Source organism: Erithacus rubecula (genome assembly GCF_903797595.1).
Source record: "Erithacus rubecula genome assembly, chromosome: 14".
Classification (NCBI taxonomy): domain Eukaryota; kingdom Metazoa; phylum Chordata; class Aves; order Passeriformes; family Muscicapidae; genus Erithacus; species Erithacus rubecula.
This window is the reverse complement of record NC_136666.1, coordinates 4,186,934-4,214,698: the sequence shown is the minus strand read 5'-3', so window position 1 is coordinate 4,214,698 and position 27,765 is coordinate 4,186,934. Positions and strand designations below refer to the sequence as shown.

General features: G+C 44.7%; 1 long non-coding RNA gene across 2 annotated transcripts; it reads left to right on the top strand.

Annotated features, from left to right (window-relative positions):
• Positions 1-1,053: 1,053 nt before the first annotated feature.
• On the top strand, positions 1,054-27,765 carry LOC306807928. 2 transcript variants are annotated; one of them, XR_013775854.1, is made up of 2 exons: positions 1,054-1,120; positions 27,450-27,765. It is a non-coding gene; the product is annotated as an uncharacterized lncRNA (long non-coding RNA). The 2 variants fall into 2 exon arrangements; XR_013775855.1 differs by lacking the exon at positions 1,054-1,120 and adding an exon at positions 12,968-13,139.

Sequence of the window (27,765 nt, the reverse complement as noted above, 5' to 3'; positions counted from 1 at the left end):
CATGGCATCTTCCTCTCAGGGGGAGACCAAAGAGGGGTATAGACAGGAATGGCACATTGCTCTCAGGCAGAGATAGGAAGAGAGATAAGGGGGGAAATGGCTTTGTCCTCACGGGTAGAGACTGGGAGAGGGGTGTGGGGGAATGGCACTTTCTCTTCACCTAGAAACTGTGAGAGGCCTACAGGGTGCAACAGCATCTTCTCAGGTAGTGACCTGGAGGGGGCAAAGGGAGCAATTGCACCTTTCTCTCAGAGACTGGAAGGGGTTATGGGTCAGGGAGAAAAATGTCACCTTCACCTCAGGTACGGACCAAGTCAGGCCCATGCCCATGGGGCAGGAAGGACATGGAGGGGGACCCCAGTTCTGTACCCACAGTGCAAGCACATCAGGACCCCACGGCAGGGGACAGCAGGGGGACACTGACAGAGTGCTGGCGTGTTAGTTTCACCATGGCCATGTCAGATGGCTTGTGCCCCATCTTCTGCACAGCATCAGGAGGGTCCCAGGCCCCTGTCCTCAACTACTGGGGCATAGCAGATGAAAGCTCCCAGCTCGGGCATTGCATTCATGTGAAACAGCAGATTTGCCAGAAGGGTCATCCAAGGACACTGTTTTTTGTGTCAAATTTAGTTTTATGTAACTCTAATTTTAACAGACTTAAGTAAAAAATGTGTAGATGTCATTACTCCTCAACAATTCCCTTTATCATCCAAATTTGTAGTCTAGAGGAAGAATCTAGGTTTGTTTTGAGTCATCTCTGCAGGCTGACATTGCAGGATTAAGGGAGAAGGATTATTCACTTTTTTATTGAACCTCTTAATCAAGTTGTATTCAGTATGCTGCTTGAGATTGAGGCTCAGTGTTCCTCCTTGGAATGCTGGTGTGGTGTTAGTGCTGTGAAGCATCCTTCCAGTCCCAAAATATCTTAGAAATCCCCATCACCAACATGAAAGTCTCCTCAACCCAAATGTTGTTGGTGTCCTGAGTAAAGTTTTGGAAATGTACAACAATATTGGATGTCTTCTAACACCTTTTTTGGTTTCTTCATTCAGGAGGGATATTGCACATATCCATGAAGTAACTGATACAGGCATGCACAGATGCTCAGAAAAATGCTAAGGTCAGTTGTGAATACCTGTTACTGGGCTCTCATCTCATAGCTGGATCTCCAGAGACAGCTGGAGCTGCAATTTGCAACCTTCTTAAGCAGGAACACCAGCTGTGTTACATCCTGTCTAAGGGCAAACTGGTATCAAAGCAAAAAGAGAGGGAACTTGATTCCCAAGTGCAGAATTCCTATTCTTAATCATCCACTTGAATGGCTTGAAGTTTTTAATAATTCTGACTATATTTAATAAAGATGAGGTTTCAAAATTAATGGATAGAACCAGATAGATCATAGCCTGTGCACAGTTTGCATTAAATTGTAAGATACTTCACAATGATACATATAATTGAATTGAGTTGTAGCTTTATTTACTTGCTTTTTACTAGTTTATCCAAAGAAGTGTCTTTCCATAACAGCTGCATCAAAAAGGCTGCAATAGGAAGCCTCTAGGACAGCACCAATGCTTGCTTGTGTCTGACATATTTAATGGCAACATGTAGACACAATTACTTTAAAGCTGCCTTTAGTTTACATTACCCAATTTAGTAGATACCTGTACACGTTTTTATCTTTAAAACATTGAAACATTGTCCAGTCTAGGAGGTCTGTGCAATTTTTCAACTTGCTTGCTCCAGGGGGTCTCCCACATGCCAGCAGCATGGATGGGTGCCTTAAGAAGAGAACTAGCACCACACAAAGCATTTTCTCAGGAGTTATGGAAATTACCCACACTTGAAATGCAGCTGGAGTGATTCCTTTCCATATTTCTATATCCTTGAGAGGATGTATTTTACTTTATCTGATGTGGTGCCTCATTCTGCTGTAAATATCTGATATCTCTGACAGGCTGTTAGCAACATCATTCAGTGATCCAGCTCAGGACATGTTTATTATCTCCCATGATATTAAGTCGTTCTGTGTGATCCTTTTGAAAAGTCAATCCTTGGCTTTCTAATTGGCTGATTTCATTTACTAATAAATCATTAGCTGCAATATTTTTGGTGCCTGTTAAAGAAGATTAGAAAATGGTAGAGGTGTCTCTTTCAATGCATTTGAGTGGAATTTTACATTGTTATATGGAGCTTTTGAACTGATATAATTCCAGTGCCTTCATTTAAGATACCAATTACTTTGTTGGAGGGCTAGTATTGCTCTTGATATCTGTGGGACAGGTAAAGACACTCCATGTAGCAAAAGGTGTGTCTCTTGTTTGGGATTTTCTGTATGCTGTATCTTTTACCTCACAACACGCCCAGGGCTGTGGTTTTGGGACAGAGCATGGGGTCGAGAGCAAAATGTGCAGGGCACTGCCAGCTGGGGCCCTGCTGTTTGAAGTGTGACATCTTGGCATGTGATTAAGGACTGGAAATAGGCAATAGTCCCTGAGGAGAAGCTGGAAGAGAAAGACAGAGTGGTGAATGGCAGAAATGGGAACGGAGAGCTGGAGGGAAAAGGTTTTCCTTGGAACCACATCAGTTCTGGGAAAGCTGTGCTTCCCGTGCCACCACTCTTTATATTGCTCTAAGAGAATCAAAATGCAGTGAAAGACCTTCCGTGGCCTTGTTATGGTTTAAAGAAATTAACCCAAGATAGATCTAAAACATGCTTGGCACTGTAATAGTTAATGGAGATTCTGTGAGCATTGATCCAAAACTGATGCCTACCTTTGGGATTCCAAATGGATGGTGCTTCCATTACCAAGCTCCGCTGCCTCGGCACTGACAGATACTGATGAGATAACAAGTTTGCTGTATTGATGCTGCCTGAGAGCGCTGCCTGCTCAAACTCGTTTAACATTGGGCTAAACCCTGTTTTACAAAGCTGCCCCTAAGCCAGAGATGAGGTGCTGAAAGCTTTTGGGGCTGTTTTAAGGGAGGTGCCCTTTGTTGTGCTGGTGATCCTGAACACCAACTGCTGTAGACTCAGGCCTGCAAAATGTGGGAGGATAAACCTGGATAGCATCATCGTTCCTTTGGAGGGGAAGCACAATTCCCCTCAGGGTTAGCTACAGCTGATAAGGTTTTCCAGACAGTGCCTTGCAGAAACCCCAAACCCAAACAAAGGTTTCTAGTCATCCCTCTTCTGACAGCTCCAAGAGGTGTTGGCAAAGCTCTGGAGTCAGGAGAAATGTGGAACAGCTGCTGGTTTAACTTTGGTGCTGCTGCTTTTTAATTAAGTGCTGGAGGCTGAAATTCAAAAGGATCTTTCCAGTCCTGTGGAAAACAACCTGATGAGCAATACTTGAGAAATGTGTTGTGCACCTCAGCATTTTTTAGTGACTGCATCCCACGTTCCAAGCTTTCTCCCACACCTTTGCATCCCTGCTTGGCATGCTTCCACACCTACAGGCAGACAAGACTGGCTGGGGCACTGGCAAACACTGGCTAGGAACTCTCCTCTGTTTTTTTGAGAAAAAATCCCTTCAATCGTGTTTCTTTTTCCCCACTTTATTTTACTAGATAGAAAAGCTATCCTTGGTGATTTGCTGTGATTCAGTGCAGAGATGGTTTTCTAAGAGATACTGCAAGGGTCGTTGCCAGTGCAGGAGTTTGAATAACGTAGCTTTGTGGCTTCTTATGAAATTGAAGAGCTGATTATTAAACATAGACTGTAATAAAAATAGTTTCTGGTGTTGGCGGATGCATTTCAGCAAAGAAGTGTGGCTTAAATGTCTTCATTTAATTCCAGTGTGTTTAAAATTGATCTCATGGACCGGAAAAAAGGTTTTTTTCCCCACTTAACTAGGGTCTGTGAAGGAAATTAATACAGGGAAGGGAAAATAGAAATACAATACCACACTCAGTGAAACAAATGCTTATGACTGAGGGCTTCGTTCCTTGCTAGCACCACTGGAACAGCCAGCTGTATAAGGTATGTTTTATTATGGAATTAACCTTGACCTAAGGTTCAAAGAGAAAGGTTAGTTTGAAATAAATCAGTAGTATGGTCAGGTCACTTCAAAGAGTCTAAAGCTGAGCCTGAAGATTGCATGCTGTTTATGTGTATCCAGTTGGAATAGAACATATGGTAAAGATAATAGGAGTAAACTATTTATCTCTTCCAACCGCCCCCACTTTGGATTTAACGCCTTTTTGTCCTTTGCATAGATCTGCTGCAGGGGATGTTTTTATCCTGGGATGTTTATTGAAAACAGAAATGTGGAATGAAACAACCTTTTTAAGTCAGCTGGGTAAAGCAATTTTGCCTGTAACGTTTTTCCAGTTGCTCAGATTAAAGTAAACCATTTTGGAAATTGTCATGAATATAGTGAATCATACTTCTTTGTCACTTGTCTCAGTGAATTCAGATAGTCTTAGGAAAATCAAAACAAAATGTGGTCAATTCTGAATTATTGTTTTATCTAGAAGCAGGATCGCGTTTCATTGTTACATGTGAGTTACATGGATTTAAGAGCTTCCTAAATACCAGATAATTCATGAGACATCCCAGTAAACTGAGCACAAGTATCCCACATAGCACAGGGAATGGGAACTGAGGGTGGTTAAGCAATTTATCCAAAGCCACTTGTAACTGTACCAAAACTCAGATTTGTCCTCATGGCTGCTTTAGATTCCAACCCTTTTTGATGGAGAGGACCAGATTCCCAGCTGGGAATTCCTGAATGCTGCTTTATCCAGAAGATCAACATGTATCTTTTGGTCCATGTGCCCTTATTCTTTTGCTCTCTGTGCCATAGGGGAGGTACCAGGACTTGAAAGACAATGTCCACCAGTCATTTGAGTCCAGGTTCAGCTTTGTGCAGGTCACTGTATAGGGGAAATAAAAGAATTTTTCATTCTTCCAGACACATTGGATACAATCTCATCTATTGAAAGGTGTTCCTGTCTATGGCAGTGGGGTAGAACAGGATGGCATTTAAGGTCCTTTCCAACCCAAACCATTCTTGGATGGAATGGGTTGGAATGAAAGACAAGGCACATGCAGTGAGGGGCTGGCAGTTGCCTTAGATGCAGAACTTTTCCTTGTTGATTGCAGCACTGAATTGCTGTAGTGCTTGGCCAACACTGTAGTTTTGCAGTGCTTACAGGGAAGCAGTAGGAAGAGCAGTGCTGCTGGATGCTGGGAAGCAGAGGGGATCCTCTGCTGAAATGAGAACCAGCTGCTGAGGCAAGACATGGTCACTCAGTAATAGCTATCCTCCACGATTGGTTTTTCCATAATATGATACATGCAGTTTGCAGATAGTAACACATTTTAAGATTTATTATTGCCTGGCTTTTCCCATTAATAGGGAAATCTGATAATTGTCCATTTTAAAGTCATTGCTGAACAATAGGAAGGAGTATGCTTGTTGAAAGTAAACATAAAAGCGAACTGGATCTATATTAGGGTGCTGAGCCTTTGATAGATTTTCTCCTTACAGCAGTCTTTGATCTGCCACACCAGAAAATAAACTCAGTGGGAGACTGGATATGGGATATAGAGCAGTTCACCTCTAGGTCATGGACTCCAATACAAGCCAGGTCAGGAGTGAGGCTCTGGGTCAGTTCTGGCAGGAGCTGGGGGTGGCAGTACCTGCAATATCTGGTCTGCACTGCACCTGTGTCATGGCAAAGGGGTGTGTGGGTCTGCAGGGACACCCCTGCAGCAAAGGGGGGACCTATTGCTTCTTCTCCTCAACCCAAATGAGAGCTTTGCAGCTTTGCCAAGGGAATAAATGATATGGGAGTACCCAGGGCAATGCAGGGGCTGCATCAGGATTTGGCTCTCAGGAATGTCCTTGCTGGAGAAAGCTCAGTGCTCTGTCATGGAATGTGGGCAGGTTGTGCCCAGTGCTTCACAGCAATCTCTGTGTTCTCCATCTTCTTAAAAAAAAACAAAACAAAAAAAAAAACAAAAAAAAAAAAAGGCAACAGCTGTGCTTGTTAATTATCAGTTAATCTAAACAAAAGGGAAGTCTGCAAAGTGGTCATATCAGCCTTGTAGTAGGAGGGCCAATTGCAAAGAAAAAGTTGTGCAGCTTTGTTTTGGACAGAACTGGATGCAAATGGCTCCATGTAGGAAGCACAGCACATGTAACATGTCACAGATAAGCTGATACAGTGGACTAGTGTAAGGTTTTGTGACTATGGAATGTCAATTTCTGGCTATGAACATTGATCTAAGCTGAGAAAGAACATGGGTGAGTTTAAACATCAAAACTGGAATATTAGGATTTCTCACTGTTGGGGAAGTCACTTGAGTTTTTTTTCTGATGGTTCCAATAAGAGCAGAAATTTTGCTTCAACTGTGTCAGATGTGGGGAGCTGGTTCTGTTTTATATCGTGCTAGAGACAGCTGCCAAGATTTATCTTTGCAGGAAGGGAAGCAGAAGTGAGAAAGGTCTGGAATCTGGAATCTGAAATCATGTTGTCTTAAAGAACCGGTTATCTGAAGTTTGGCCAAACCTCACTCCACTCACAACAGTAGAGCTGTAGGGATAAATAGCAAGACCCAGGCTGTCTGCAAGGGGACTGGATCCTGAAGCTCTGGTCCAAATTCAGCACTGTGTGAACAGTACATAAGGAGATGCCAGAGTGATCTGACTTTTCCTGAGCTCCAAAATACCCAGCCTGGGACACAGTGAGGCTTGTCCTTAAGCTTCTGTGACTCTCACCTCCACAGTGTTGGAGAGAACAAAGCAGCATTTAAAGGCAAATTTTGCCTGGAGAGATCCAACTTTCCCCTGTGTCTGAGCATCCATCTGCTGCATTGCTCTTTTTGAGCCCAAGGATGTCTCTTCTCAGTGAAAACAGCCAGGGAGGGGTTTGGTGTAAGTGGTGTTGTGTCTGCTTTAGCTCTTGTCCCAGGGAGAGGCCCTGTGCTGGATTCCAGTTGCCGGCTGATGGCAGCAGCGGATCTGCACAGAGGCAGCTCTGCCTCCTCGCCTGCCTCTGCCCTCACTGCTCTGCTCACAGTACCCCAAACACTCCAATTTTGGGTTATTACCAGTGCCTTGCTGCAAACCAGCCATTGCTTCTGAATCAAGCAAGTCATACACAGAAAAGTGGCGTGGAAAGAATTCTGCTGCTTCAACGGGGAAAAACTGCCAGAAACTTTATCTGCACACCCACCTGCTGATGTGTCCCTTCACGCACAGAACTGGTGAATCATCTCCAAAAAGAAATGTCAGGCGCTGAGTTGTTCCTTTTCTAAAGACAGGCTGATGTTTCCTTGGGAGCTAGGAGACAACAGGAAAATTGCCCCTCCCTTGGAGGGACTGGAGGTTTGCCTCACCGCTATCCTGCTTTTCCCTGGGATGTGTCAGTCAGTGCATGGCATCACACTGAAAGGGAAAGATTCCCCGCTTGCCTCCTTAAACACAAACAATGATTTTAGGGGAAGAAAGGGGGCAATACACTATTGTCATATTGCTCCCTACCTCAGTCTCACACTGAAATATTTAAGGTCCCCCATGAATAATGCAGCCTCAGCCCCAAGCCTGTTTTGCACTTCACACTAAGCGGGCCCATAAAACACCAGGATTGCTCCTGGCATACATTATGCTGTATAGAACATCTCCTACTGAGCAATGCTTTGTCTTCACTGCCACAAAGGCTGTTGGGATTTTTTCCCCTGTCTCCAAGAGAGATAATGAGCACAAGAGCTCTTGTTTTAAAATGTTAGTGGGAACAAGTCACCTGTGGTGTTTTACCTGCTGCTAACTAACTGTGGCCACACTGCATCTCCTGCTTATGCTGATCCTGTGTCATTCCCTTTTACTCCAGTGGCTGGTATCAGGAAAACTATACAACACCTAATTTATGGAAAAATAGATCATATTTAGCTGTCAGGCAGGAGACAAACTGATACATTGGGCGTCAGGATTGCTCCATAACCCAAACCAGGAATTCTTTCTTTCTTGACTAGGAATTATATACCTAAAAGGCAGCAAGGAGCAGGAGCAGCATGTTGTAATGGCTTGAGGTTCATAACACTGTCACATACAGTATGTTGCTTCCCAGGCTCTTAGGAAGTTCAAGAGAGATTTTTGTAGTGTTTTAGTGATGCTGTTATTGAGAACAGGACCCCTTTGGTACCTGCTTTAGTCACTTCCAGTCACGCTGTGCAAAGAAAAACTGAGAAAAGAGGGAAAAAAATGTGTGGCCCCAACCCCTTCCGATGAAGATACCTTTGCACTCACCCTAAACTACAGAGGTGAGGCTCTTGATGAATTTTGGATTAAAAGGAGCTTTATGTCTCCCTGGACATCTGGTTTGTCATCAATAATGACATTAGGGTCTGTCACATAGGAATTGCCATCTGTGATCTGGTCAGAGGCCTTTCAAAGGAAAGGAAATGGGAAGATGGAAATCAAGGAGTGTTTTGCTGCAGGGAAGAGTGACTTAGAAGCCCCAGAGGTGACCATGCCATTCCCTCAACTCAGCAAATCATACCATTCCTCCATCAGCTCTAGGACAAAGGTTTAAAAATATTGGGTTTTAGAAAAATCCTGGGAAGTGTTTGCTGAAGGGAGGAGATGAAGCAGGATAAGGTAGGATTTTATGCTAATTGGTTTAAAAAAAAAAAAAAAAAGACCACAGAGTCATAGAATGGTTTGGGCTGGAAGGGATTTTAATGATCACCTAGTTCCAACTCCCCTGCCATGGGCAGGGACATTTTCCTCTAGACCAGAGCTCAGAGGAGCTCAGAGCTCCTTCCAGCTTAACCTTAAGCACTTCCAGGGATAGGGCATCCACAATTTCCCTGGGCAGTCTATGTCACTGCCTTCCCACCCTCACAGGATAAGATTTCTTTCTAATATCTAATCTAAGCCTACTCTTAGTGAGTGCAAAGGTTTATGCAGAGGTTTTGCAGGTGCTTTCTTGCATCATCTGGGTTACACTATCTTCTAGTTTGCTCCCAAACCAGTGTTGTCTGGAAAGTTGAACATCTCTGGAAACCCACCTGCTGGCACAGTAATAACATTAAACCCCCCCAGGGACCCAGTTATGCCATTTGCCACATATTTTGTTTATCTGTTTGCTAGCTGGGTATGAACTTTCCCCATTGATACCTAAGATTAAGCTGATCACCAGCCTATCAGCTGTTTATTTAGAGTTAAATCCTCATCCTGTATTTTGGCCATCAATCCCCATTAGTTTCTCTATATGGGTGATTGAATAGTCCATTGCCTGTACTAATAAGCACCCATTAGTTGTCCCACAGAGCTTTAGCTTTATTAGAAACAATTCATGTCAGCCTAGGCCAGAAGAAAGGCTTTTAGCTGGATTGTTTTCATTGCATTACTTGGAAGGTGGCTTTTGAGCACCTGGAAGGTTAAATGGGTGCTGCATCCGACAGGGATGCTTTTATTGGAGAAATGCAGATGATACAGCTGTGAGCAAGATGAGAATTTGCTGCAAGAGCACACAAAATGCATTTAAATCTGCAGATATGGCTTTTTGGTTTGCCCTGTTTGGGTCAGTCTAGAAAGAATCTCCAAGAATTCAAAGTAAATGTTTCCAACACCTGTTTGGCTTTGGGATTTGGAATGTCAGTGGATCTCAGGACCTGCCACTGGTGTTTCTCTTCCTTTTTGATTCTCCCTCTTCACTCCTTACACCACCAGCCCAGAATATTCCCTTTTTGCAGCATTTCAGGCTGCAGTAAGCTGGTTACAAGCAATTTGGCTTGCTGCTCTGCAGAAAAAAAAAAACTGTGGAAGGCAGGAAGAATTGCTGCAAATCACTTTTCAGCTGCTCTTCATCACACAGGCTCTGGCTTCCATCTACCCGACAGCCCTGCTAAAAGGATAATAATGCTTTAAAAATTAGAGTCAGCCGAACAACTACTTCATAAATTCATGGCCTTGCCCTGATCCTTTCCAGAAGTTTTTCTTTCAGATTGAGTCCATGTCAGATCTTGGATTCCTTCCCTTTGGAAATGCTGCTGCTTTTCTACTTTGGGAGTGCTCTCTGGGTCACCCAGCTATGCAAAGGGAGTTACTAATTATCTCTCATTACCTCAACAGAAACAAGCCTCATTTCAGGATAATCTTGTGCTCTCTCCTTCAGAGAACACAGGATAATCTCTCAGTGATGTTGTCTTATTGTAGGATTTTGTCCTTGATAGATAAAGCAGTCCTGAAATCCTATTAAGAGATATTCTGCCTCCCTTTAAAACAGACAAACTCACAGATGAGACAAACTTCTGTGGAACACAGAAGAGACCCTTGGCTTTGCCTATCTGATGGGAAACAGCTCTGGTTTGCAGCAGCTGTTCCCACCTGTGCTGATTCTGAAAGCAGTTGGAGATCTAAAACAGCCCTGACTTTTATATGGGACTGATGGTCCTCAGCTTCTCAAATCCACCTCAAGTTACCAGCAGAAAACCACAGCAAATGTGCTGGGGGCTTACTTGAGATGTGGTGGGAAGGGAACACTTGTTGAATGGGTGGTAGAGGATCTTTTCATCATGTCCTACCAGTGGCAAGGGATGAACTGTCCTGTTGGCTTTTCCACCTGCTCCAAAGGTGTGAAGTGCTAGAGAATCTGGATAGGAGAGATTGCCAGATGGAGGCCAGACTCAGCATTATTGTTCTGCTTCATAATTTCCAGCTCAACAGGAAGAGTACCTGACTGGCAGCTTCCAGGATTTTCAGCCTGGTTCCCTAAGGAAGGCAACCTCTTCATGTGTTCTCCCAAAATCACTTTGACCTCAGTGTCTCACTTAATCTTCGTGAAGACAGGGACTAGATTGCCATCCATGAAGATATTAAAAGGCACTGCAAATATTAAATTCCTTCAAATTTAGGGTCTTTATGTCATTAAGGAAGTTTGGACAGTAAAAGAATACCATATCCATCATTTGTAAGGGGAGTTTGAAAGTGTCTTTAAAAAGGAAATTAGATTTCATTTAAAAATTGAGCAAGGTATAAAAATAAAATCTCTTATTTTACAAATCTGACAACTCCAGCAAAGTCAAGTTGCTTCTCAATTGGTTCTGATGGGAAGAGAGAACCTACCCAAGCCTGGGCTTCATAAAAACGGAAAGAAATTAGTTGATGCATGTTAGCTTTGTTTGTTTTTTAATTTACTCAGAGCTGTTCAGCTGTAGAGGACTCAAGTCCCTGCTCTTTATCTATGGGTTTTGTTGTGCATAGGATCAGTGTGTCACTGTAGCTATTTTTGTGACTGAAAGTAGTGACAGTTATCTATTCTCTTGGGTTCTTCTTAGCATTTTGCTTTTAGCCTTCTCTGAGCTTTGAGAGTCAGGGAGCTGCTTCACCCAAGAGCCAGGAAGCACATCTGCTTTTGAGATGTACAAGAAGGGATTGCCAACACTTTTCCATTTTGGGGGGGAAAATGTATGATTTATTTTTTTTAAAGTATGTATATATGAGATATATGAATATATCTCATATGTTAATGACCATTCCCTTTCAGTGGTGTGTTTCCATGTTCCTCCTGTCTTACACTGCCCGACTCTTTCCAGTGCCCACTAATAATTTGTCTTAGTGCAAACAATAAATTTAACTGTGGAGATTAATTTTGGTGGAGCTGCAGCAGGGTCCAGGTCTGTCACATCTCCTCATAAAGAGAGGCTCTCTCCTCCTGGCTGCAGAAGCTGCTGGGGATGTAATCTGTCTCCTATGAGGCATCCTTGCCCGAGGACTGGCAAGCCTGAGCCCAGTCTTCAAAAATAAATCCATCACAGCAGCAGGGAGCGGATGAAGCCTCTGCAGATATAAAGGTCAAACGATAAAGGCCATGTTAAAATATGCTCATAGGAAATGGCAGCTTCTAAGTACTCTGTGATCTAATTACTTATGTCAGGCAGATAAGCCTGGACAGCAATTATTTTTAACCTAAATCACGCAAACAACTACTGTAGGAGCTTTGCCAGTTCTCAGCATTTCCTTCTATTATTTTTGGGGTAAAATGTGGAGCTCTGCAGGACAAACAGCTGTCTTAAAGGTTTGGTTTTCAGTTTCATGAAGGTGGGAAGCTGCTTCAGTTATCTATGATTATATTTTTTTCCTCTTCTGAGAAAATAAACCCTATATGTTGTATGTAGTCCATGGGCAGTGCACATGGAGCAGGACGGTTTTATTTTCCTGCTGGCATGGCTGGATATGAGTAGAGGGGAAAGCTGTAGCTGAAGACAGCAATTCTTCACACAGGAGGATGCCAGCTCCTGGGATCTGCTGGGTTGGTGAGACAAGCAGTGATTTGGATAGGGAAAGAGTTGGTCCTTACCCTGCCACATGTAATTGCTTAGGGATTGAGCCAAGGACTGTACCTAAGAGAGAAGCCACACAGGAGTACATCAAGTCTTGATCTCTGTGAAGGATGGAGGTCCCAGCTTGTGACTCTCATAACTCTACACAGAAATGCTGTGAATTGGTCCTAAGCCCAGAGCAAGAGCACAGGATAGGAACCACATTTTCCTTTTGCAGGTGGCTGTCACAGCTTTCTGCTCCAGCCTGGCACACATAATTCAGGTCCGCTTGGTCCAGCGTCATGTTCCAGCCTCTGCATGACTTAAAATTTTCCTTCGTGGTTCTGGAGAAGGTTTTTAGCCAATAGCACTTCTCTGTGCCTTACAGAGAGATTTTGGGACCACATATCATCTTACATGAAGCTTCAGTCTTGGCTCTTTGACCTGTGCCTGAGGGAGCTGCCCCTGTTCTCTCAAGGTCATTTGAATACCAACAGAGACGTTCATCATCCTGGGGCCTCAAGGAAGGTATTGATCACCTATGATGAATTGGCACATGTGTTGTGCAGGAGGAATGATTAGTTAATGGATGAAAGATGTGAGAGCTTTTGCTTTCATCCAAGTCACTGCTTCTTTCTCCTCTTTGACACAAGGGTCATCCTGCCCCAGTGGTGTGGGAGATGCAGAAGAAGAGGGAGAAAATGGCTGTGGGCTCCAGTGGATGTTGATGGCACCTTCTCCTGGGACACAGTCTGAGTATTCCTACCTTCTTTTACTTTCCAACTTGGCCTGACTGACCATCCCTGAGCAGTGGATTTGCAGCAATGTTCCAGCCATAAATGGTCCACAGGGAACACAAGATACATGGGTTAGTCTGCCTGAGGCACCAGTGCGTAGTGGGATCATTTCTGACTTCCATGGCTTTGGAGTGAGAAAGAGGAGATGCTGTGTGCCTCTCAGTCATGCTGCTCTCCCAGCCTGCAGGAATTACTGCAAATGGTGATTTATTAAATCTTTGTAAAGCAGTGCAGTATCACAAGTCCCCCTGAGAACTCTTCTGCACGAGGTGTTATTACAAAGGGCTGTTTCTGATTGATTTTTTCACCCCCGATTTTTTTCCTGTATTAATGTTTTGGAAGAAAAGCACATTATTCGAAATGTGATTAAGTCATTTGGAAGAGGATTATGGTGTTTTGGAATAACACCCTCTTATTCCAGAATGAGATCAGTCACACAGGGAGTTAATCGGAAACAGCTATTTTGCTCCTCTGGGAAGCCTCCACCAGTATGACAAACACTCAGAACCGCTCCTACCCCTGGTGCCCACTGGTGCCTTGGTCCAGGTGGGGCTTAAGGCCAGATGGTGCATTATGGCTCAATAATTGAGATATAATTTAATTGCTTCTGGTCTTGACCCTGGGATTTCTGTATTAGTGAGACCTCAGAGTCCTCCATAGAAGTCACAACAAATATAGGCATTTCATGGCCAAAAATCAGGATGATGGGTAAAGGAGATGTTATCTTCAAGAGATGTTTGCTTCCCCAAGAGCCTCGGCATTTATTTCAGTAAGTGCTTGACTGAGCTGCACCAGAGGCAGCTGCATTCACCCCTCTGCATCACTCTTCCTGTCAGCTGTGGTGAGCTGCATCCCTTGGCCATTGTCAGTGTCAATGAAGACATTGGTGTAAGCCATGGTCTGGAGCATCCTGCTCTAGTGGAAGATGTCCCTGCCCATGGCAGGTGGTTTGAACCAGCTGATTTTTAGGTTCCTCCCAACCGAAACCATTCTAGGATTCCATGATACTGTGATGCTGCATTCTCTGCACGCACACACGGCTCTGCCGTTGCACTTCATGATGCAGCAACCCAGAAACTTGTGGCTTCTATATACCACAAATTGCATTTTTTTCATCCTCTGATATGTATTTATTATTGAAAATTAAAGGGTTTCCTAAATTTTTATTTCTGAGCTGGGCCCAAACACAGCTTAAGCAGTAAGCAATGCATATTTATTTCCAGCTCATGAAGGAAAAATATAACATCTTTCCTTGTGTTTCTATAATTTCTTTTCTGTGCATATGCAAATTGCTGGTTTATTTGTGCAAGATTTATGCAACTAAATGATGGGGAATTATAGAGGCAATTCAGTGCTTAGAAAGAAGAGGCACAATTGCTGCAATTTGCTTGTGCCATGCGCTAATTCCTTCAGAAAATGCTTTTGCTCATTTATTTGCACCGAGCACCGATTTCTGCACCCCTAAGCAAGCTTGGGAAATGTTCTCTGGGCTCAATAGACTGCAAATGGTTTATATTTCTTTCTGCCTGTGCCATCGCCTCCCCATAATACTTTATAGCAATTAGTAACAATAATGAAATATAGCCGTGATTTCTCAGCACTGGAAAAACGCAGCCAGCGCTTGTGAATCAAGCACATTTCTGGTCAAATTGGCCATTTAAACATGCTGCTCAGGAAGCTTTAAATCCACCTCGATGGATCACTCCGAGCTAAGCTCCATGGGGGGCAAAAACACTGCTGGAAACAGGTTTTTTTCCTTTCCAAAGCTGAACCTGCTCTGTGAGGTGATGCTCGTAGGATTGGGAGAATCTCTCACCGAGGCACGAACTGATGCACTGTGCTTGCACACCATCCTCACTGCTGCAGGGAGACCTTGGCTCACAAAGAGAGTGGCAGCAGGAGCTGAGGCAGCTCCCAGGTTTTTCTCCACATACCTCTTTGATGAGGCCGAATAGGGAAATCCTATGGGGCTGGCATCATAGTGTCATGGAATCACTTAGGTTGGAAAAGATCATTAAGATCATTGAGGCCAATTGAGTCTCCTTTTCTCCAGTCCCTTTCCTAGCTCCCTCAGCCACTCCTGGCTCTCCAGGCCCTTCCCCAGCCCCATTCCCCTCTCTGGAGATGCTCCACTGTCTGTCTTGGAGTGAGGAGCCCAAAACTGACCCAGAATTAGAGGTACCTCAGCAGTGCCCAGTTCAGGGAGACAGTCACTGCCCTGGTCCTGCTGGCCACATTATTGCTGATGTGGGCCAGGTGCCATTGGCCTTCTTGCCCACTGGGCGCACTCTGGCTCATGTTTGCTATCAACCAGCACCCCCAGGTCCTTTCCCACCAGGCAGCATTGCAGCCACTCTTCCTAAGCCTGTCATGTCACATGGGGTTGTTGTGACCTGAGTGCAGGACCTGGCACTTCACCTAATGCCTTAGTTCCGATGCCCGGATGCAGGATGGAGACAGGACACAGGGATGGAGGGCCCCAGGAACTAACCTGGACGTCCTGCAAAGGGACTTGTTGTAGTTAAATGTCACAAGACAGCTGGTGCCCAGCACTTAGGAGAAAGGGAAGTAATTTAGTTTTGGTCATTATCAAAAAAACATGTGTGGAGGACGGGCAATGAGAAGAGCAGCCGTTTTCTATTAGGATAAGAGTAGGTCAGGTGTAGTTAAAACTGGGTAAATGGAGCAGGAAATGTGGCTGTATATTACTCACCCAAGATATATTGCACACATTAGCTTTGTTTGATCAGGTTATTTGGAGATTCAGTGCTCTGAGTGGTGTTTTAGGGTGGCCAAATCCAGGCTTTGTACTCTATTAAAATAAATATATTGCTCGTGTTTAATAAAGTTTCTGAGTTTCCATGTAACTGAAAGTCTGCAAGTGGTCTTTGCTGGGGTCTTAATGAGCCCCTGCCTGCTATAGGCTTTTGAAGGTGGAAGGTGTGATATTAATATTGTTTATGTAGCAAAATAATTTATGAATATTCATTTAATGAGGTTGCTGACTTCCAACGTTTTTCTGGTCTTGGGACCTCTAATGGGTTTTCTCTCCTGGCAGAGAGCTGCCTCATGGAAGCGCCAGAGGCTTTTCTGTGTGGGCTTATGGGCTGCCCTGTGCTGTGGAAATGCATCAGACTGATGGAGCAAGGATAGTCAGGGAACTGCAAGGCTGCTCTGAAATTTGGCTCTGAAAACTATATAGTTTTGCAGAAGGATTAGAAAAAGTTGCTTTTCTCTATTTAAAAGCTCCATGCAATGCAGAAGGCTTTATTAGCAGTGGACAAGACAAAATGTATAGGGTTGGGGCTTTTTAGGGTTTTCTGGTGTGTTTGAAGATTTTGAGTCTTAATGAAGTGTGTCCTCTCAAAGGAAGTTGAGAAGGAGGTGCTAAGGTGGAAAGTTGTTATATGGTTAATTTAACTTTATTAGATGATATTCTAAGAAACAATGCCTTTTATCTCAGCTGTATCCTTTGCAGAATCTTTGTCTACATTTACCTTCGCTGCTCTTTGACCACCCCTTGGTACATGGACAAGCTCTATCAGGTCACTATAGCTTCTTCCTAACTTCTTGGATAAATATGATGGATAAATACATGCTTCTAGCATGGCAGCATCCTACTTTCCTTTCAGGGATGGAGGACTGAGGTCCCGGTCCCTCTGAAATGCCTGAGTCCACATGGGCAGGCTCCTCCCATGGTAGGGTGATGCAAATGGCAGAGCAAACGTCCCTGAGGGCAAACCCTGCTCTGCAGCTCAGCTCAGCTCTGCAAGCTCTGGAATTAGACATCCCAGCAGGAGGGGGAATGAGTTCAAGCAGGGAACCTCAGCCAAGCACTGGACCCACCTGAGACTTCCCAAATCCTGATCTCCAGAAAGCAGCCTTTGCTGCAGCTAAAGATAATGCTGCACATACAAATCAGCAACCAAACCAAGTGTGTTTGCACTTTGCCAGCTCTCTTTTCCCTGGCTGCCCCGGGGCGATGCTCGGTGCATCCTGCGCAGGCACCGTCCCATCTGTGGGCAGTAAATCCTGCGGCAGCAGTCGGGGCTGACCGCGGCTTCGTTCCCCCTTTGCCTCTGACAAAGCTGTATTGTTTTGGCGTGACCTGCTTTTAGGAGCCCCTGAGGTCCAGCCGTATATCTGTCCTTGCCAGATCCCGGAGGGTGGCTGGGACCCCGGCGGGGTCAGCGAAAGGGTACGTCACGGCTGGACAGCAATTATCCTCTGGGCTGGGAAAAGCCAGGGCTGAGGCCGTGCTGTGACCTGGGGTCTCTTAAAAACCTTTGAAAGGTTCCAGGCTAGCAAAGGTTGGGTTACTTTGCCTGAGTGCATCCTCCCCCAGGCATCCTCTGTTAAAAAATTTCACTTGTTCTGCTTAGCGTTTACTTTATTTGGACATATGTAGCAAACACATCCTGCTTTGCCCTGCCCTGGCACCCCTGGGCTGGAAGGAATCTGCTTTGACCCTTTCTTATGAAATCCAGAAGCACTGAAGTGCCGTGTTTCAAACCATTAGTTCCTTGGTTTCCCATTGTCCAGCTCTGAGCACCATATGCCTGGCAGAGCCACTAAATGGGGTTAAACCCAAAAGAAATGGCAAATAATGAGTGTGCATACTGCTCAGTTTGTGTTAAACAGAAGCAGAATCTGCATGGAAATAGGCAAACAAAAATCAGAAGATTGGTATCCTGGACAGCTCAGAAGGGGACAGCTGGGGAGTGTCAGTGTCCCCCTGCCGTGGGCTGGAGGGGAGGCAGCCACTCTGGAGAGAAGCTCCGTGTGCTACCGATGCTCGGCATCCCTTTATTTATTTATTTAATTTCCCCTAAGCAAAAGCAGCCCAATTCCCTCTCTAAGCAAGCTCCATGAGTCAGTGGCAGAGGCAGAGCTGGCTAGCCCCTTCCCACGGTTCCATCAGTCCATCAATCCACAAAATAAAAAAAACTATTGGGCAGAGGTGTTAGTTTTGGGGGAAGGATACTGTCGCCCCGGTGAGATGCCAGCGTGTCCTGTAAGCATTAATGAAACACTTTCTTTCCGGTTAGGAATTGAAGGATGCTCATTGAAAATCAGGCTGCCATGGAAACCAAAGGTGTTTAGTCTTTTGGGAATGCTGTTGGACAGAGGCAGGGAGAGGTGGTGGTGGTGGGGGGGAGAAGAGTCTCTGAAGAAGAGGCATTTTAGCAAAATTCTTGATTCATCATCAGTCCATGCCTGTCTGTTGCTTGCATCTTCTAATTGTGGGAGGGAAGGGTTTGTCCCTGTACTGGATGCTCGTCATGGCTCCAGGGGCCTCCTTGCCCTCGGTGTGTTCCTGGATGGATGGGGCATGTGCACCCTCCCGGCTGCAGGGACAGGGATTTGCTGTGGCAGCGGCGCAGGCTGCAGAGGGGTCGGCAGCCCTGGAGCCCCGAGCATCCTTGCTGTCGTGGCACCAAGTCCCTAACGGGAGACAGCAGGTCCGGGACCTTCGGTTGCTCAGGGACCCCGGTCCCGGCACCCTGCCCCCTGCTCCCCCTCCCTTGCTCCTCGAGGATGAAACACAGGAAGGCGCAAACATGGAGAAATAATGGAATTATTGCTCTGTCATATACCATTCATTTTAATTAACGCAGCACGTCGGCGCTGTGACAGCAGTATTAACGAAGGTTGGGAGATTACTGCAAAACAATGTCGTCTTCTTACACCTTGTCACCTCCCGGCGCTGTCCCCGGATCAAACCCCTTCTCCTTCCCCTGTTTATTCCACTTTCGATCCTTTGGCGCTTGCTGGGAGTCCACAGGCAGGAGCAGGGGGAGCTGCTCCCACTCCCCCTCGGCCCCACACAAGTACCTAGTAACATGTTTTAATTAGAATAATCAATGAATTGCATTAGGAAAAGGACGGGAGTGGGTCCCCGTTGCACGCAGAGAGCAGCTCTTGGTTGTGGCTCTTACAACACCCTGCGCAACCTGGAGGTTGTCATTAAGGCTAATTAATTGCAAAGATACCCAGTGCTTTCTGTTGGACACCTTTGGATTAGGAGCTGGTCAGTGCATCGGGGGCAAACCCGCAGTGGCTCAGGCCGGGCTTGAAGGCAAAATGCAAAGAAATGGATTAAAAAGAGTTAACAACCACCCTTCTTCCCATCCAATATCCCTGAAATCAGCACGTTCCTGCAGAAAACCTCAGCGCATTGGAAAATCCTCAGCGCAGAGGGCCGGGGCTGTCAGCGCCGGCTGCCTGAGGATCGATTCACCCGTGATTTGGATTTCTCCTTTCGCAGCAGTTAATGCTCTGCCAGTGTTTTGCCACCACATCCCGCTCCGTAATTACAGTGACTGCACGGATCAATTAGCGCCGCTTAAAGCCATTAGCGGCCCGGCCCCGTAGCCCGGAGCTCGTGGCCAGCAGCCCTGTGTGTGGGGAAGCCGTGGAGGGACCCATTCGCACAGTACCTGCAGAGGGCAAACCCTCGCTTCTTTTAAATTCAATTTTATTCTGGTTTTCCATGTTGTAACAATCCAGTGATGGCCTCAGCGGGGACACTGGGATACACTTTGGCCGAGAATGTTTCATTTCGCTGGGATTTTCATGTTGCCTCTTGGCGTTTCCCAAAAGGTGATATTCTGTTTTGTGATGTGGCTTGTTACCAGAAATTTATTTTTATTCAGTGCCAAATTCAAAGCCTCTGGAGGTCTGGGACTGTCTTGAAGCATCCATTTGCAAGGGAATACCAAAAACTTTTCCTAGTGTCTCATCCAGGGAAATGAGGGAAGCGAGGTGAGAAGCAGAGGAGGGATGAGAGCAAACACATTTTCATATCTGAAAGGGAAGACAAAGATTCTCTCTGTGCCTCGGTTTCTCTGTTAGAAATGCAAACTCTGCCTCTACTGCCTACATGCAGACTCAGAGCTCCGTGGTCTTGGTTAAATGATTTATCAACTGCAGGAAAACCAGGAGCCAGCCAGCTCCAGGGGGCGTGACTCATTAAAAGATGGAGATGAAGCTCCAGGCTCTTCACAAACTCATCCCAATGTATGAGTACAACCACCTCAGACACTAGGTTTCCATTCCTAACACAATAATTTCTATTCATTTTTTGTCTTATACCAGAAGTAAAAAACATCCAAAATTTCCCCAAAAGAGGGCTTTTCTACCAAGATCTCTCCTAAAAACACAGGTTGAAAAAGTCTTAGCAGAAGCCATGGCTGTTAACCAAATCTTGTAATGTTAACATTTCCCATGCAGAGACTTCTATATTTTCCTTCCTCTGATGAAAGGCTTTACTGGGTTTAATACTGACATGTCCCAGCCTCTCTGGCCTGGCTGTCCCTGGGCAGAGCTGGTGTCCCCAGCAGGGAGGATTCCTCTGCATTTAAAAAACATAAATAGCTTCAGGGTGCTTTCATTTTTTTTCCCCTAGTTCTCATAATTTTATCATAGAAGAAAAAAAATTAAGCTAGTGTAAAACCCGTATTTTCAACAGAACTGAGGACCCCATGTTCTGGAGACCCCACTGGGGATATATTGGTCCATGAGGCAACTTGGTGGTCCCTGGGAGAAGCTGGAGGGGCTGATTTCCCAGCCCCAAATCATAAATCATGCATATAAAAAGTCACTCAGGGCACTCTAACCCAGCATGGGGCAACTGTAAATATTTTTGATCTAAGGGATTATTTTCTCTTTGGGCAGTGTCTCACTCTGTGTGTGACATCTCATTCCTAGATCGATGTTTTATAGGCACGTGGGCTCTTGTATCTGCTCATGGTTAGTCGATAATGCCTAAACATATGGGCTGTCATGTACTTTTCCATGTATTCCTGTTATATAGGCTCTGAAAATAACTTGAGGGTTAAAAAATAAATAAATCTTGAGGATGGTATTGTTCGTGCTAGATAAAATCCTGTGAACAAAGCAATTGGCATCATTTCACTTGCAAATTGAGCAGTGAAGCAAAATACCATTTATGAAACTGTAATTTATTCTTGGAAAATCAAGCACTTACAATGTCGGCTTGTCGCAGGTTAAGTTACAGAAAAGGGAAAAAATAGATTAATGATGAACGTGACAACATTTCAGGGGAAATCATCACAGTAAAAGCCTTTGAAAAGTCTGTTTGCTCCCTAAACAAACAGAATTTTTATTTTTTTCTCCCAAGAATATTAAACCAGGGATTGCTTTGGGCCTCCAGTGGTGCCGGGTGCAGTGGAGCAGGCAGTGGCAAGATCTGAAGAGGTCGTTGTACCCCATTTACCCCATCCTGATGCATCCTGTGCTGAGGAGCACTCACTGCTTTCAGAAGCCAAAAAGCAAAGTCTGGCTCATTATTTTTTTCCCCTGCCTGGAATTAGTCCATCCTTTAAAGATCCTCTTTCTTGCAGATGTTCTTATTATATTCACAGAATCACAAATTAGTTTGGGTTGGAAGGGACCTTAAAGACCATCCAGTTCCAATGCCCTGGTGGTCAGGGACACTTTTCCTTAGACCAGTCTGCTCCAGCCTGGCCTTGGAACACTTCCAGGGTTGGAACATTCTTACATTTTGGTTTTGTACAACTAGCACCAGGCAACGTGAACAAGCAGCTCTCCAGTGGGGACATCACAAGTGCCACCAGTGGGGCATCAAATCCCATCATCAGTTCCTCTATATGAACCACAGATGTTCTTGACAAAGGTCTCCCAAAGTCTCTCCTTTGCCCTGGCTTTTATTCCTTATATTCTTAGCCCTTTTTCTTCTGCCCAGGAGACCACTCTCCACTGACAGACACCCCTTGAGAGCTGGCAGACACCATGGAGTTGTTGCAATGGGAATGGGAAGAAAATTATGTAATTTGCACAAGAAGGGAACAGAGCTCATCAGAATAAGTCCATAGGTGATGAGGAGGCATAGCCTTGTCTCCTGGCATGTGGAAGTTTCTGGAACCGTTGGAGCCACAAATCCCAACCTGGAGCTGCACTCTGGATGTTCATCTTATCTCTTTATTTAGGGAAATATCAGCAAATAGTCCTAATCCCCAACGATTTTTGCACCAGCATCTTTAAGTCACAATCACTGCAATGACAAGGTATTTGGGGCAGGAGTGGGTGTTTCCATGACTCTGGCTGAGGCATCGCTCATCCCCGCGGCGCTCGCTGGAGGTGACGGTAACACGGCAGTTCACAACCCGAGGAGCGATTGCCGGCTGTAACAGTGTGTCACGTATTAAGGGAGCATGTTTGAAACCACGTTATATTATTAAAATTCATGGGAGTGATTTATAGGGGTTTTTAAAAACAGCAGCTTGCCAATATAAATTGGCTTAGGAAAGTCAACTGTAATCCACCCAGGTCCAAATAATGACATTTCCTCCAATACATCCAAAAAGCTGAAAAGCAGAAAATAATATCCAGGCTCCAGAGATAAGGCGAGCACCCAAGGGAAAAAGGACTCTGAAATATTCATGCAGCCGTAGATTGGATGGTGGAAATGGCCATTCCCAACGGCTGCGTTTAGGGACTGATGAATTTAGTTACTGTACCTTTATATTTATCGCTCAATAAACAAGACAAGCTCCTTTACGAGGCTGAGCAAGACTAATTTAGCTATTTTAGCACTAAGGAAATGGCTTTCTGGCCAAGGCGAGGGGTTGATAATTTTGTGTGAAATTAGGAGACTTTTAATTTAGCCAAGGCAGTGAGCACTTGTGGGGTCTGAAGGTGCTGGGAATAGCAGGGCTGAAGATGAGATCTGAGGATTAAATCCCCTCTGGAGCAATGGGGTTAGGGTGCTCACTCTGGATTTTGGGGAACCCCATACTAAGAGAGAGCAGAGCCTTTCCAAGCTGCCTGCACCTGCTGATAAAGATGTTCCACCTCTTGATTTTTAAGATGATTTTTGGAGGCTTATGCCATAGCTGTAAAGGTTTTACAGCAGCCATGCTGGAATCAAGCTCTGTAAAAGTGTCAGCAAATGAAGCGGTGATGCCCGAGTGGTATTAATGCCAAAATGACCTTTCCAATAGTTAGGGCTTTATGGGATATTATAAATTCTCCCTGTGTTGGCAGGGTTATAACTAGGACATTAGTAGTAACATCTTCTCCAGTGAAATCTGAGGCAGAAACGTGCTGTTTGGAGCTGAAAACACCCAAATTAATTTTTTTTTAGTGTTTCTGTAGCTGAAAAGTTGATTTGAGATGTTTCCAGCATAGATTTGAATGCACATGGTCAAAAGGAGATTGCTTCTATTAAAGAAAAGTTTTGAGCACTCAAGTAGGGCTCTTAATATTTCCAACAGTCCAAAATCAAAGTGATTTAAACGTATTGCTTGGGATTTTTTATTTCCTTAGTTTCTAAGGCTTCAGATTAATATTGTCAAACCTTTTTTTTATTGCCATGAAGGCAGGGAAAGTCTTTTTTAATGAAAGCCACAAGCTCTATACAATACCTCGACTCTGCAGCTGCTATCTGCAGTACCAGACTTTACTAAACTTACATGAAAATCTCCCGAGTGAGCCCACTCTGATCTTTTTTTCACCTCTTGCATTGCCACTGGGAAATAAAATCAGTTTTTATGCTGGTATTTATTATGAAGTATATATTTAGACAATCCATGCTGCAATTTAGCAGTTCCGAGAGCTTTGGGGAGTTGTTTGAAGCGACTTTTCACTCACCTGCTTATTGAAACCCCTTTAGAAAGGGCTGCTGGGCTCAATCTTGCTCTTTTATTCCCCACAGCCTCTACTGTGCCTCTCCTTTGGCATTGAGGGCAGCAGCAGCACACGGGACAGTGGCAGGAGAGTGGCTTATGGTTCACAGCCTGCTTTGGGCAAGGATTCACCTTAGAATTCCAGAATGGTTTGGATTGGAAGCGACATTAACAATCATTCTGTTCCCACCCCCTTCCACCCTATCCCAGGGTGCTCCAAGCCCCCTCCAACCTGGCCTTGGACATTTCCAGGGATCCAGGGGCCGCCACAGCTTCTCTGGGCACCCTGTGCCAGGGCCTCCCACCCTCACAGGTGCTGGCCCATTAGCACTGCAGGCAGCAGGAAAAGCAGCCACAGCAATAGCTGAGCAAGAGCCAAGATTAATTGGAAATTGATTTGCACTTCTAAGCACAGGTGTCACACTGTGACCCTGAAGGTCTCATCTCACCCAACTCCCAAAGAGCCCCCACGCTCCAGCAGGACTCTGCTGATGGCTTGTCTGGAGTTTTATGAGCAAAACATCAAAATAAAAACCCTTCAGCCCTTAAAATGCTGAATTTTGGAAGCTGCTCTTTGCGAGGAGCCAGATTCATCATCATCCACTTTAAGTGGTGATGCCCCAAGTTACCCTGAATCCCCACACCACAGTCTGCATGTGAAAAGAAAAGCTCCACACAGGCTCATTTATTCTAGTTTTATTTTTCTTGTACAAGTAGCCACAGGCTAAAATCTAAACAGAGCAAACTACAAAAAACCTGGGTTTTATTTTATTATTATTTTTTTAATACAGAGTTAACAATCATGGGATCAGTGGGATTTCAATATCAAGACAGTTCAAAGTAAGAAAGGTAGAAAATAAACAGTAGAAAAGTGCTTTGCAATTTGGGTTTTTAGTATTACTTCTAACAATTGATTTCCAAAAAGGACTGGGACAAAGGTTTAGCATTGGTTTTATTATGACTTTCTTACAAACATAAATATAATGCAAGTTTAATTGATGGAAATAGGATCAAAGTACTAATCCCTCTTTGCTTTTTGAGTCAGACCCTGATCCAAAGCCCCATGAAATCAGGCTTGTCCCCAACTTGCTGGGCTTCGCACTGGCCCCATCCCTTCTTCCCACACGATGCCCTTGGAGTAAACCTGGAGCCATTTCCCTGATTCCCAGTGTTCCAGGGGGTTTCAGTGCCAGGCCCTGTGCCAGCAGCACTTTCAGCTGGGGGTGCTGGTGCTTCACCCATCCCCATTTCCCACCCGCCGCTCCAGGCCAGGCAGCTTCCTTCTCCTTTCCCTTTTTTTAATTTGGCAGGTGAGGGAAACAAATGAGCCGGCATCAAGTTGCTGGATGGGATCTGTAACCTGCCTGCTCTGCACGGGGAGGGATACATTTCCACACACTGTTTGCACAGATGAAGTGAGGAGCTCCCCCCGTTTGTTTTCATAAACTTTTAATTTCCTTTTTTTAAACCAATTTTCCCAGACTTAAGTGCTGTCAGAGAGGGCTCAGACATCGCACTGATCCCCCCTGAAAAGCCATGGGATGATTATCCCAGAGGAACACCCCCACAGGTAGAAAAACTCTTCCCTTCACTATTCAGAGGCAACAACAACACTTCATAGCTTCTCTCCTCTTAATGCCAAATTAAAACCTACAGTCCCTTGGTATAATTTTGGATGGAAGCTTTAAAATTCCCAAACTGGTTCCAGCACTTAAATATATCAGCACCTTTACAAAACAAGGAAGAAAAAAGATAATGGCAGTCAAATAAATACCTGAATCCAACAGTGTGAAAATACCCTGTCACAGCATAAAACTATTCCCTGTTCAACTAAGTACAATGTGGATACTATCCCTGAGGAAGCAGCCATCTCTGGTTAACTTGAGATCTCCAAGAATAGCTTGTGCCCATTATGGGTTACGAAAAATTTAAAAAATAAAAAAAAAAAAAACAAAACCAAAAAACCAAAAAAATCAGCTTTTAGATATTTATTCCTTCCTATAATTTTATCTCACCACAGTCAGAAAATAAGAGATTTTTTGGGATCAGCTGAGAAAAGGCAACAGGTTGAATTAGTGTAATTATTTGAAAAATACTATGGGATGAGATTCCTACTCCAAACACGGGTGTTTTCCAGTGTTTGCACTGGATCCAACACTGCCCGTCATCTAGTGGTTTTATCTCTAGGTAGAACTGATTCCTCTCACCAGGAAAAAGTGGGGGGAAAGAAAAGGAATAAAAAACCTGTCAAGCTGTTCCTTAAGTGTTGTGGTGTGTAAAGAAGTGTGAAGGGAGTGCTGCTTTTGGCTGGCACGTGGGCGCTGTTGCTGAAGGGTGCTGGGAACCACCCTGGGACTGTCTGGCTGCCTCAGCCTCTGGTCTGGGGACATCAAATGATACCTCAACCCCTTCCCTGTGGCACAGCCCCATATTTGCAACACACAGGGACCTCTTGTCCCATATCCACCCAAATACAGTATGTCCACCCGAGTACAACTTGTCTACTTGTGTACAGTTGAGCCTCAAACACAGAAAAAAATTCCATCAGCTTCCTTCAAAAGCAGAGCAGAAGTTTGGATGAATGAAGGACAGACTGTCCCCCATGCTGAAACCAAACACATTTCTTTTTAAATTCTTTTTTCCTTCTCATTTCACAGATTAAGGGCCAGACATATGCTAGGTGATGTTTTCCCAAGTTTTGTGTTGGGACAGCTTTGCCTCCAGCCCTGTTCAAGCACTGCAGTATGGCGAGTGGGGCTGTTACACGTTGCTTTTCCAGCTTAGCAGCAGCTAGAGACACAAAGCCAATATGCAATTTTGAGTGGGTTTTTTTGCCCAGTTTGGTGGACTTAGATAATTTAGGGAAGACCATGGATCTCATGGATCACCAGACTTCAGCCTCATCCCTTCAGGGACTGAGCTGCCACAACTGTCTGTTAGGTCCCAACAATACAAATTGACAAGAGCGGAAAAGAAACCCCAAAAAAGAGGAAAAGCTAAACATCTAAAAAATAGTCTTTAAAGATTTACATCCATCTTCAACCATCTCAAACCAACACAAGATCTGCATTGGTTTAAGCCACCATGTTTCTGCATAATTAAAAAACAACAAAAGAGAAAACTCTACTCTTGACATACTATTGTATTCCAACTAGTCAAATGGCACAGCATTTCCCTTTAATAAAAGGAAGTAGTGACAAATACTTGTTACTATTACAATATCACAATAATATGATATTAAATTAATAGCATGTTCACAGCTCCAGGAAGTCTGAGCTGAACACTACTCTAGGTTCTGTGTTCACTTTGGCAACAGTATTTATTCAATGTGAACGGCGGCATTACACACACAAAAAAAACCAATAAAAAGAAAAACTGGGCTGGAGTGGGAATGGGATGGCAGGAGAGGATCAGGTTGTCTTTGATATGAGGTTATAACTCGAGCTGTTTGGTGTTTTCTCCTCCCTCCTGTTTTCCCCTAACCCTGGCATCCCCTGGCTCCTGTGATGGGATGGGCTGTGCTATTGGTCTGACACAGCACTGTCCCCCCACAGTCCCTTCCCAGGCTGTCTCCAGGTCCAGCACCACAGGTGTGAGCAGGAATCATCTGACAGCCCATTTAGCATCTTTGGTGGGTTGGGGATAGGCTGTTTAGGGCTGTTAATGCCAAAATTTAATCTTTTGCATCTTTCCTGTTCTGCATGTCTACAGGAAGAGGAATTTTAATGGAAGAGGGCTGGGAACACCGAGCCTGAACAGCTCCTTACTCTTGAGGTTGGTGTCATTACATCTGCTTGGGCCAAGCTGGATGAGGTGATGTGGAAGGACAGAGTCCTGCTCCCAGGTAACCCTGCCCAGCACCAGGACTCAGCTCAGGGAAGAGGCATTTGCTCAGCCTCCTGCATATTGTACTATTTACACAGTCATTGGTTACATCCCATTGCCAGCTGGGTAGGTGATGAGGGTGTTTTTGACACAAGGGACTCTCCCACTGGTACCATTTAAAAAAATACAATTAATACTTTTA